Source organism: Sardina pilchardus, chromosome 4, assembly GCF_963854185.1.
Source record: "Sardina pilchardus chromosome 4, fSarPil1.1, whole genome shotgun sequence".
Classification (NCBI taxonomy): Eukaryota; Metazoa; Chordata; class Actinopteri; order Clupeiformes; family Clupeidae; genus Sardina; species Sardina pilchardus.
The window spans coordinates 2298228-2308345 of record NC_084997.1 but is presented as its reverse complement, the minus strand read 5'-3'; positions in this window follow the sequence as shown (position 1 = coordinate 2308345).

Sequence of the window (10118 nt, the reverse complement as noted above, 5' to 3'; positions counted from 1 at the left end):
TGGTGATAGCCCATGGAATTAACAATGAAAATGTTTTGGGATGTGTAGCCTATACATCTTCACTAAATAGTATCAAGGTGAATTGTTGGCTAAAACTGTGCAAATGCTCAACATAAATTATAGCAGGTTTTATTTAGTGAAGCATTTAATAGCATGAGTTTTGTGCACAACCTCATCCTTGCTGGTTTAAAGGTCACTCTAGTGTGTGTGTGTGTGTGTGCGTGTGTGCGTGTGTGCGTGTGTGTGTGTGAGAGAGAGAGTATAATAATAATTAATATTTTTTTAGCAAGGGTAGGCTAGCCTACTCGCTTCCATGCAGGCTACTGCGGTTTACTTAAATATTTTTTACAAACAAAACAGTGTGCACATGTTTTATCGTGTAAATTATCATGGTGGGCCACTATGGCCAAAAATGCCCGGGCCGTTTTTTGGTCCCAGTCCAGCCCTGATCAGTGGCATACCAAGAACTAAACGAATGTGTAGGCTAGAAACATATCACCTCCGCAAATGAGGTTATGTTTTCATCGGGGTTTGTCTGTTTGTTAAGCAAGATGTTAAGCGGAGGCGCGAGATATTAAGCAGGATGCGCGAGGCGGAGGTTTGCGATCTCAGAGTGCTTTCGTTTTGATTAGGCTACCGTACTTTGACATATTAACCAGAGGGGTTATGCTACAAAACGATAAATGGCCCTTTTCAATGGCACGTGTTCCTTCTATTTACGATTAGCTTCAGGGTATTCCTGATTGCAACAGTAGCATTAAACCTGGCTGAAGAATAAACACGTCTGCTTCGTTTTGGCCAATTCCTATCCATATCATGACGGTAAAATGATTATTGTTAACTATTAAATTACTTTTGGCAATAGGCTACTATCAAATTCTGAAATTAGTTTTTATTTACCGGAAATAAAGGCTATTTCAAAAGGAAAACGTTTAGGTCCGAGGAGAAGTCAGAACAGCAGTTGAGCAGCCGCGGGCCGCACGAGAAGAAGCAAAGAGCCGCGGGTTGGCCACCGCTGGGCTAGACCATGCCGAGATCCAAAGACAATGCTCAAAGTTTTTGATAAGTTTAAAACAAGTCTATTTGCTGTGACCCACTTAACTACTGCATTCAGATCCTGTGACAGAACAGATTTAAGTTTACAGCATGTAGATGCAGAATGATACAGTGTAGAATCATCAGCATATAAAACCATTGTGGATTCTTGAATAACAAGAGGTAGGCTAGGTCATTTGAAAAGATTGAAAATAAAAGCGGACCCAAACAACTTCCTTGAGGCAAGCCACAGTGAGTGGTAATGCTATCGGACATAGTACCATTAAAAAAGACCTGTTGAGTTCTGAATGATAAGTAACTCTCAAACCAAGAGATTGCCATAGGTCCAAAACCATAGTGTGTAAGTTTATCAATCAACAACTTATGGTCAATAAGGTCAAAAGCGGCACTGAAGTCCAACATGACAGCACCAGATAACAATGAATTGTCAGTCCCCCTTAACCAATCATCTGTCATTTTTACCAAGGCTGTGCAGGTGGAATGACCCTTTCTGTAGGCATGTTGTGCATTACTTATCAAATCATTTTTAGACATATAATCATGGATTTGGTTATATACAATTCTTTCTAAAATTTTACTCAGAACAGGTAGGATTGTTATAGGTCTACAGTTAGGACCACTGAAAGTAGATTTTAGGTCTTTTGGTATAGGAACAATCTTTCCTTCCTTCCATCGTTTGGGACAGGTTCCATTTGATAGACAAGAATTAAATATATGACAGACAGGAAGAGCTATATAATCAACAGCTATTCTAAATAATTTACCATCAATATTATCTGTACCAGCAGAGTTGTCTCTATCAATGGATCTTAAGAGTGTTTCAACCTCCTTGATTTCAACCAAGTTGAACTCAAAAGTACAATGTTTGCCTCTCATTATGATATCATCAATGAGCCTACATGATTCATTGTTTACATTTGTACATAAGCCCCCCCTTAATTTTCCCACTTTTTCCACAAAATAATTATTAAGGTAATTCGACATATCCCCAGGCTTAGAAATAAATACACCATTATCAGTTTCAATAAAGGATGCTGACGTATTAGTACTCTTCCCCATAATGTCATTCATCACCTTCCATAATTTCTTGCTATCATGTTGGGCTCTATCAATCCTTTGCCGATAAAAATCTTTCTTTTTTACTCTGTTCACTTTCGTGACTTGATTTCTAATTTTACAATATGCTCTTTTATCATTAACTGAACCAGAGGCAATATAACATCTTTTAACCTCATCTCTTGATGTCATTAATTTCTTTAACTCATTGTCAATCCAGGGAGCTCCATTAGGCTTGACAGTGAATTTCCGAAGTGGTGCATGTTTGTTTACAATAGGTGTAAACAAATCCATGAAAATACTTAAAGATTTTTCAGCATCATGTTCATCACAAACTTTAGACCATTGAGCATACTTGATATCTTCTAAAAAAGCTTTGTCACTGAAATTCTTATAAGACCTAGCACAAATTATCTTTGATTTTGCTTTTGGGATTTTTGACTTTCTGGATACAGCAATCAAGTCATGGTCACTGAAGCCAACTGGCAACAACAATACCTTGGAACATATGTCTGGCACATTTGTATAAATATGATCTATACAGGAGGATGAACGAACTCCGTCTCTATAAAGAACACTCCTAGTAGGTACAGAAACTATTTGACTCAGATGACAAGTATTGGTCATAAAAAGCAATCTTTTCTTCATAGAGCAGCCATCTTCAAGCCAGTTCACATTAAAATCACCTAGACAGTACATTTCTCTATTTTCATCTGCAACTCTGTCAAACATGTCACAAATTACATTAAGATATTCTATTCTAGAGTTGGGTGGTTTATAGCAACAACCAATCAGTATTGGGCTGGTTTGGGGTAAATGTACCTGCAACCACAACGCCTCAATGTTGTCGTTCATCAAATCAGATCTTAGTTTTACTGGTATATTATGTTTCACGTAAATTGCCACACCCCCACCAAATCTATTTCTGTCTTTTCTGAACATGGAAAAACCTTCAATTGATACCAATGAATCATCAAACGTGCTATCCAGATGAGTTTCAGTTATAGCCATGACATGAATTCCATTGTCCATTAGAGCTGAAAGTTCATGTGTTTTATTCCTCAAGCTGCAGATGTTTAAATGAGCCAATGCCAGGCCCTTAGGAAGATCCAGCTTGGAGCAAGACCCATTAATGCTTGAACTAGCCATTAAAGTCAAGCATGCCAGTACACAGGCTTACTGGAATTATGACATTAAAATAACCAGGGAGTAATGCTGGAGTCTCTGAACAGTTGGTTATCGATGTATAATTTGTCAACTACCAGGGCAACGTGTCTGTTTTGGTTCCGATGTTCTTTCATGATTGGGAACAATACTTTACGCCTGTCATGTATCTCAGGAGGGAATTGGTCATTCATGCCAAAGGTGGTGTTCCTCAGCTCTCTGCCCCTCCTCTTGACAAGCTCCTTATGCTGATAGTATTCGAAACGAGCCAGTATTACACGGGGTCTGTCCTTTGAGATTCTACCCATTCTGTGCACATGTGAGAATGTAATATCCTGAACCGTTTCACTAGGCATGTTGAGCTGGTCTGACATAAACTCCCTGATGACTGTTTCGCAGTCCTTACCCTCCATCTCTGGTATCCCAGTAAACACAATGTTTTCTCTCATAGAGTGACACTGTTCATGCAGACGTGATTCCTTTAATTTCTTGTGTTCTGTTTCAATAGTGTCAACCCTGGCTTCCATGAGTTCCATCTTGCCCTTTAGCTCTGCATTATCTTTAACCAACTCTGAAATCTGTTCTTGACTGAACTCTAAGCTCTCTTTGAGGCTCTTTATCTCCTCCATCATTGAGTTCAACATATCCAGTTTGTCAAGTTTCTTGTTGATGGACTGTAATGTTATCGTGCTGTCCCCCTCACTAATTGCCAGTGAAAATAATTGTCTAACATCTGTTGGATAGTCCTCATCCCTCTCAGCATCAGAGCGTATCCTTTTACGTGGAGACGGCTTAACATAGTCCGTGATCTTCAGTGACTTGGTACCTTGTTTCTTCTTCTGTTTGTGAGGCCTTGCAGCACTCATCTGTGATATACTCATGTTGTCGTAGTGATACACTATAAAGTTCTCAAGCTCACTTATCTGTTCAGCCAGATCCAGTGTACCTCTGGTAACCCTGGTAGTACCAAGGAAGTCGCAGTTCAGATGGTTTGAGGCTAGCGGCTGGAGCACCAGGCTAGCTTGGTAGTAGAAGGCTGGATACTCAAGCCTGGGGCTAGGTGCTGGAGAAAGTAGGTGTCCAGTGGAGCTTGGAGATAGCACTAGCTCCAGGAGCCTTTTGCTGTGATGGTAGATCTTCCGTCCAGGCCTGTCTAACAGGCCTGAAAACTCCCACTCAGACAATCACACCAAATCTTCATAATTAGTTGGTCATAATCCACCATATCCAGACAGAAAACAGATAATGGACCAATGATTACTGTAGCTGGTAGTGAGTTAAAAGCTTGCAAGGATTTCAAAGATATAAACTGGATTCAAAAGAGCTAGATTTTCAGAGCCTCTGCGTGGCAGCCATCATGTAAGTTCAAATGAACAGTTTTCATGCAGTTTACAGTATGTTGGGAACGATCTGTCTGTTGTCAATGTTTTTCTTGGATTCTATAACGCGCCGGATACCACTGCAGACACACTCTTCGCATGCATCCGAGATTTTTTCATGCGTCTTAACCTGCCGATGGATCGCCTTCAAGGCTTTTGTTTTGACGGCGCCAGCAATATGTCTGGCCGCTTTGCGGGTGTCCAGGCAAAACTTAAAGAACAATGTCCTGGTGCACTGTACGTTCACTGTGCCAACCATGCGTTGGATTTAATATTGCAAGAGGCTGCAAGGGAGGTACAACTAGTCGCTGACACACTCACATTTGTTCAGAACCTATCTGTGATAATAGGAGAATCAGCCAAGCGCAAGGCAATCTTTCAGTCATGTTTTGGAGGTGATGATGTTGTCTGCAACCTGCTGTCACTGTGCCCAACAAGGTGGGCTGTACGCACAAAGGCTATCAAGCGCGTGTGTTGTTCATATGGTGTGGTTTTAGAGACAATTAAAGTGTTGCAGCAAGACAAATCGATGAGAGGTGATACACGTGCTAAGTTGGCTGGTCTTTACAAACAAGCAACAAAGGGGAAGACCTACTTTGGCCTTGTCAGCTGTGAGGCCCTTTTTGAGCCATGTGAAGAAGTGGCCAAAGTACTCCAGCACAAGAAGGCGAATGTTGGGGGTGCCTTGGAGTGTGTCAGTGTACTTAAAAAACTAATGTGTGCACTCAGAGAAGATACATCTGTGAGAGACCTAATCAGAAAAGTTGAAATGTGTGCAGCACAGTGTAATTTGACAATGCCCCATCCAGCCAGGACCAGCAGAACTCCAGCTCGTCTGAGACACACACAGGTAGTGGAGGACATCGCACCACGCACAGGACATCAACAGTGGCAGCGGGAGTTCTTTGAGGCTGTGGATATTGTCACATCAGAGCTAGATAGTCGATTTGACCAGCCTGGGATGAAAATAGCTGCCAAGAGAGAGAAAACTATCACCGATGCTGCCAGTGGACTTTATTCAGGTCTGGATGACATTGCTCCCAATCTCCCTACTCAGATAGACCAGTCTCGCTTGCACATGCAGCTCACACTGTTGGGTAGTCCCACCAAAGACAAGGGACTCCGAACATCTACTGACATCGCAGAGTTTTTGGGCGGACTGCATCCTCAAACGAGGGAATTATTGAATGAAGTGGAGAAGTTCATGGAACTTTGTCTCTCGCTGCCTGTGTCTGTTGCCTCTTCAGAGAGGTCGTTCTCCACACTCAGACGGCTAAAAACATGGTTGAGGAGTACGATGACTCAAAGAAGGCTCACACACCTGGCTGTGTTGCACGTCCATCAGGAATTGTTGGATATGTTGGACATTCAAGCTTTGATGAAAGCCTTTGTTCAAAACACAGCAGAACGCAAGGCCACCTTTGGTATCATTAATTAGAAGTAATCTGTCTGTCTCACACCAATCAGTATATATCTTTATTGTGTGTTTATATATGCTTTTTGCACTAAGAATACCTCGAGCATACCTCTATTACAAATGATTTTGATGCATACCCATGTGCTGCCACTTGGTTAAAATGTCAAATTGTAGTGTCCAAAAATAATTTGACTGTTCAATGGATTCTACTGCTGCCTACACCAGATCTTGTACTAAATAGCTACTACTTGTTAATCTTTTACTCAGTTGGCTCTCATCATAATATATCATACCTCTATTGCAAATGATTTTGATGCATATCTACGTCCTGCCATTTAGTTAAAATGTCAAATTGTATTGTAAAAAGTCTGTGTTCAATGGATTCTACTGCTGCCTACACCAAATGTTGTACTAAATAGCTACATATAGCTAATAGCTACTCTCATCACTTTCTCAGATCAGCGTGTGTTATAAATATGGTTACCCTGGCTTTATAGCATTCAAGAGCTAGTTATTAACTATTAATAAAAATATTAATAGCCAACTTGAAACAACTCCTTTTTTAAATTGAATCATTTCCCCTACATGTCCTTCATCTACTGTTATTTACATGTAATATAATATGCAATGTAATTGAAATGCAGTGTCCATGACCAGCACAATGTTGACATAGGGTATTTAACCTTAACAAACCAATAATTGATTAATGTAGGTAAATAAAGACAGCATATTAAGTGACTGTTTTAATTTGAAATATGTTTAGAATTTAAAGGTCATAAAGGTAACTGACCATGCACAGAAGAGGCTGGTGAGCTGTCAAAACGATGAAGATCAAGACCATTGTATTTATCATGGTCTTAGTAGACATGTATGATACACATTAGCTGATGAGCATGAATAACAAGCCGTTTTTTGTGTTAGAGTGCCATCTACTGGGCACAATTGGTAACTATCTTGAAATTCGTGAATACCGGTAAATTCAGTTTACTTCCTGTTCACATGAGTGAAAAAAAACTAACCTACGGTTAAGCCAGTGGAACTTCTATTCTGCAAGAAGAATAAGTTGTTTTAAGGATAATTCCGTTCCCTGTGAAGACAATGCCTGTAAGTAAGTAGATTGTTTCCATTGCATATATTTTGTGTAACATTACGACATGCAATAGGGCATTTCGTTTTCTGCTGGAACTGTTTTCTGCTACTGTGTAACAACCGGTCTCGTTTCAGCTAATGTGATAGCGATCAAGTGTGTAGGCCTATGGTTGATGTAGGCCAACATATTCTATGTTATCGGAGTGCTGTCCAGCGGTGTCGTTAGACCTGGCATTCGGGGCTATAGTCCCGGATGTATTGGGAATAACCCTGGATCTCCGTGCCTTGTAGTAACCAGGTCGATTGGTTAACTTAGCTAATGATTTCTAGCAGTTATGGTAAAAATGCTAGCTATGCTAACAATGCTAACCAGGTTGATTAGCTAACTTAGCTGATGATTTCTAGCAGTTATGCTAACAATGCTAACTATGCTAACCAGGTTGACTAGCTAACTTAGCTAATGATTTCTAGCAGTTATGCTAAAATGATAACTATGGTAACAATGCTAATTATGCTAACTATGCTAACCATGCAAACTCGCTAGTGAGGACGTTTATTTTGAAACATTTGTTGCTAGGGTATCCATGGTGGCCACTATCAGGAATAAAGAAGTTACGGTTGTATAATCATGTTGGTTGCTATGGAAACTGTCATAAATGCTTAATTTTAATGGTTGAATTGCATTGAACTCAATGAGAATGAAACCAGCTAATTAGCCAACAGCTAATAACATGCCAAATGGTGTTGATGTGGGGTTATTTTAATTCAAAAAGCCAAGGGGATTTTATCAGAGTGCATAGTGTCCTGGATCCATGAAATAACTGGCCTTTAAAAATAAAAATAAAAATCCTCATATGGGAATTTAACATGGGCGTTCCAATACTTATAACCCCCTATATTTTAAGGAAAACATTTATTTATTTACAATACATTATTCATTCACAAAGAAAATTGATGTCATTAAAGGTTGAATATTTCCTCATTGTTTGATTTAAGGCATTAAGATCAATTTCCAAAAGATGATTTTATATTTAACTTTAAGCATGTTTTCCAATACTTTTGGAGGGCACTGTATATGGAAACTAGTCGATTAAAGGTGTCCAATGGTGTCACTTATATATTTCCAGGACAAAAACTAGCAGAGATTGAGATGTGTGTTTGGAACAGTTTCTCAAATCCCCAGGGGGGGATTTAGACTCGAGGGTTAAGTGTCCCAGTTCTTTTGTCTAATCAACGACGATTCATGTGGCCCGAGGGTGCCTACCTCTTCCGTTGTGTTGTCTCTTTTTGTGTTGTGTTGTGTGATTAGCCGTTGTGTTGTGCACTTCGGGGCCGTGGTTTCCCTTATTGTGTTGTGTTGTCTTATTAGTGTTGTGTTGTGTGATTTGCTGTTGTGTTGTGCACTTCGGGGCCGTGTTTTCTCTTTTTGTGTTGTGTTGTGTGATTTGCCGTTGTGTTGTGCACTTCGGGGCCGTGTTTTCTCTTTTTGTGTTGTGTGTGATTTGCCGTTGTGTTGTGCACGTCGGGGCCGTGTTTTCTCTTTTTGTGTTGTTGTCTTATTTGTGTTGTGTTGTGTGATTTGCCGTTGTGTTTTGAACTTCAGGGCCACCGTAGAGAAGGGAATTTACGTCCTATTGTTTTCATAGAAATTATGAAGGTAATATATATTAAATCACCAATAAAGATGTTCTGGACACCCCTGTGTATTAGAATGTATTCATCTTCTCTCGTTTCATTGCTATGAGTGAGGAGTTGAATTTCGTTTCATTGCTATGAGTGAGGAGTTGAATTTTATGCTTTATTTAACATCAAATTATAAAAAGTGCTGTAGAATGCGACCTGCACATGTGTAAATATTACAGCCTACTTCTGTACGATCTTGCCCATTTTACTGAGTATCAAACTAAACATGAGTTGTTACGATGTAGCTTAAATCACGCTTTTGTCTGTAAATGCTGTCATACGGACTAAAAAAACAAATGGCAGGGAGATTACATGAGCTGCACGAACAAGTGAAAACGGTTGCACCTGCCTACCAAGTCAGCATCCATGCAGACTTGCTCCTGGAGGCGTGGTAGCCCCTCTCCCTAGGCACTTCACTTGACTCAAATTTTGTTTTGGATGATACTAGGGTGACCAGATTTGAGTTTGCAAAAAAGAGGACACTTCAGCGGGGGGGGGTATTTGGGTCACATAGGCTATGCACCTATGAACACGTGCATACAATTGTGTCAACATACATGGTGATATATGATAATGAGCTTTATTGGCCGGCCCAACACTAACAGAAAAGCACTGTCTCAAAAGACTATTTTGTAGTTGAAAGTTTTAAATGTGCAAAAACAAACTATACATTTGTAGGCTATACAATGTAAAGTATAGTCACAGCAATGGTAAAACAAAAATAATAAAAAATAAAATTGCACAAAATGAGACATTTTTAAAGTTGAAAAGTTGTCCAATGGCTGATACTTTTCAGTCCTCCTAAACTGCCTGCTTTGCATTGATCTCGACTGAGCCGAAAACATGGAAATTACGTTTCAATTCGTCAGTGAACTTGCACTTGCGTTTCGGCATGGCTGAAGATGCCGGATAGTTTTGCGCGTCGCCAGTGGTAAACAAGGAAGTGTGCGCTGACGAGGTGAATAACCAATTAAATGTTTAGGCCGAGAATATCGACCAATGACGGTAGCTCTAAGGTCAGGCTCTACACTTCAATTCAATGCAAAGCGAACTGTAGGGGGAGGGCGTGATTAGCCTACTATGTGAATGAAAGAGAGAGCAATGCAAATTCGGTGAAAACACGTTAGGCTAGAATAACAAAATCCCAGACGATTCTGAAATTCCGCCCGGACACATTTTTAGGTTTCAAAAAGAGGACATGTCCGGGCAAAAGAGGACGTCTGGTCACCCTAGATGATACTTAATGTGGCGGACCTTCGCGTGAACGCGCAAAC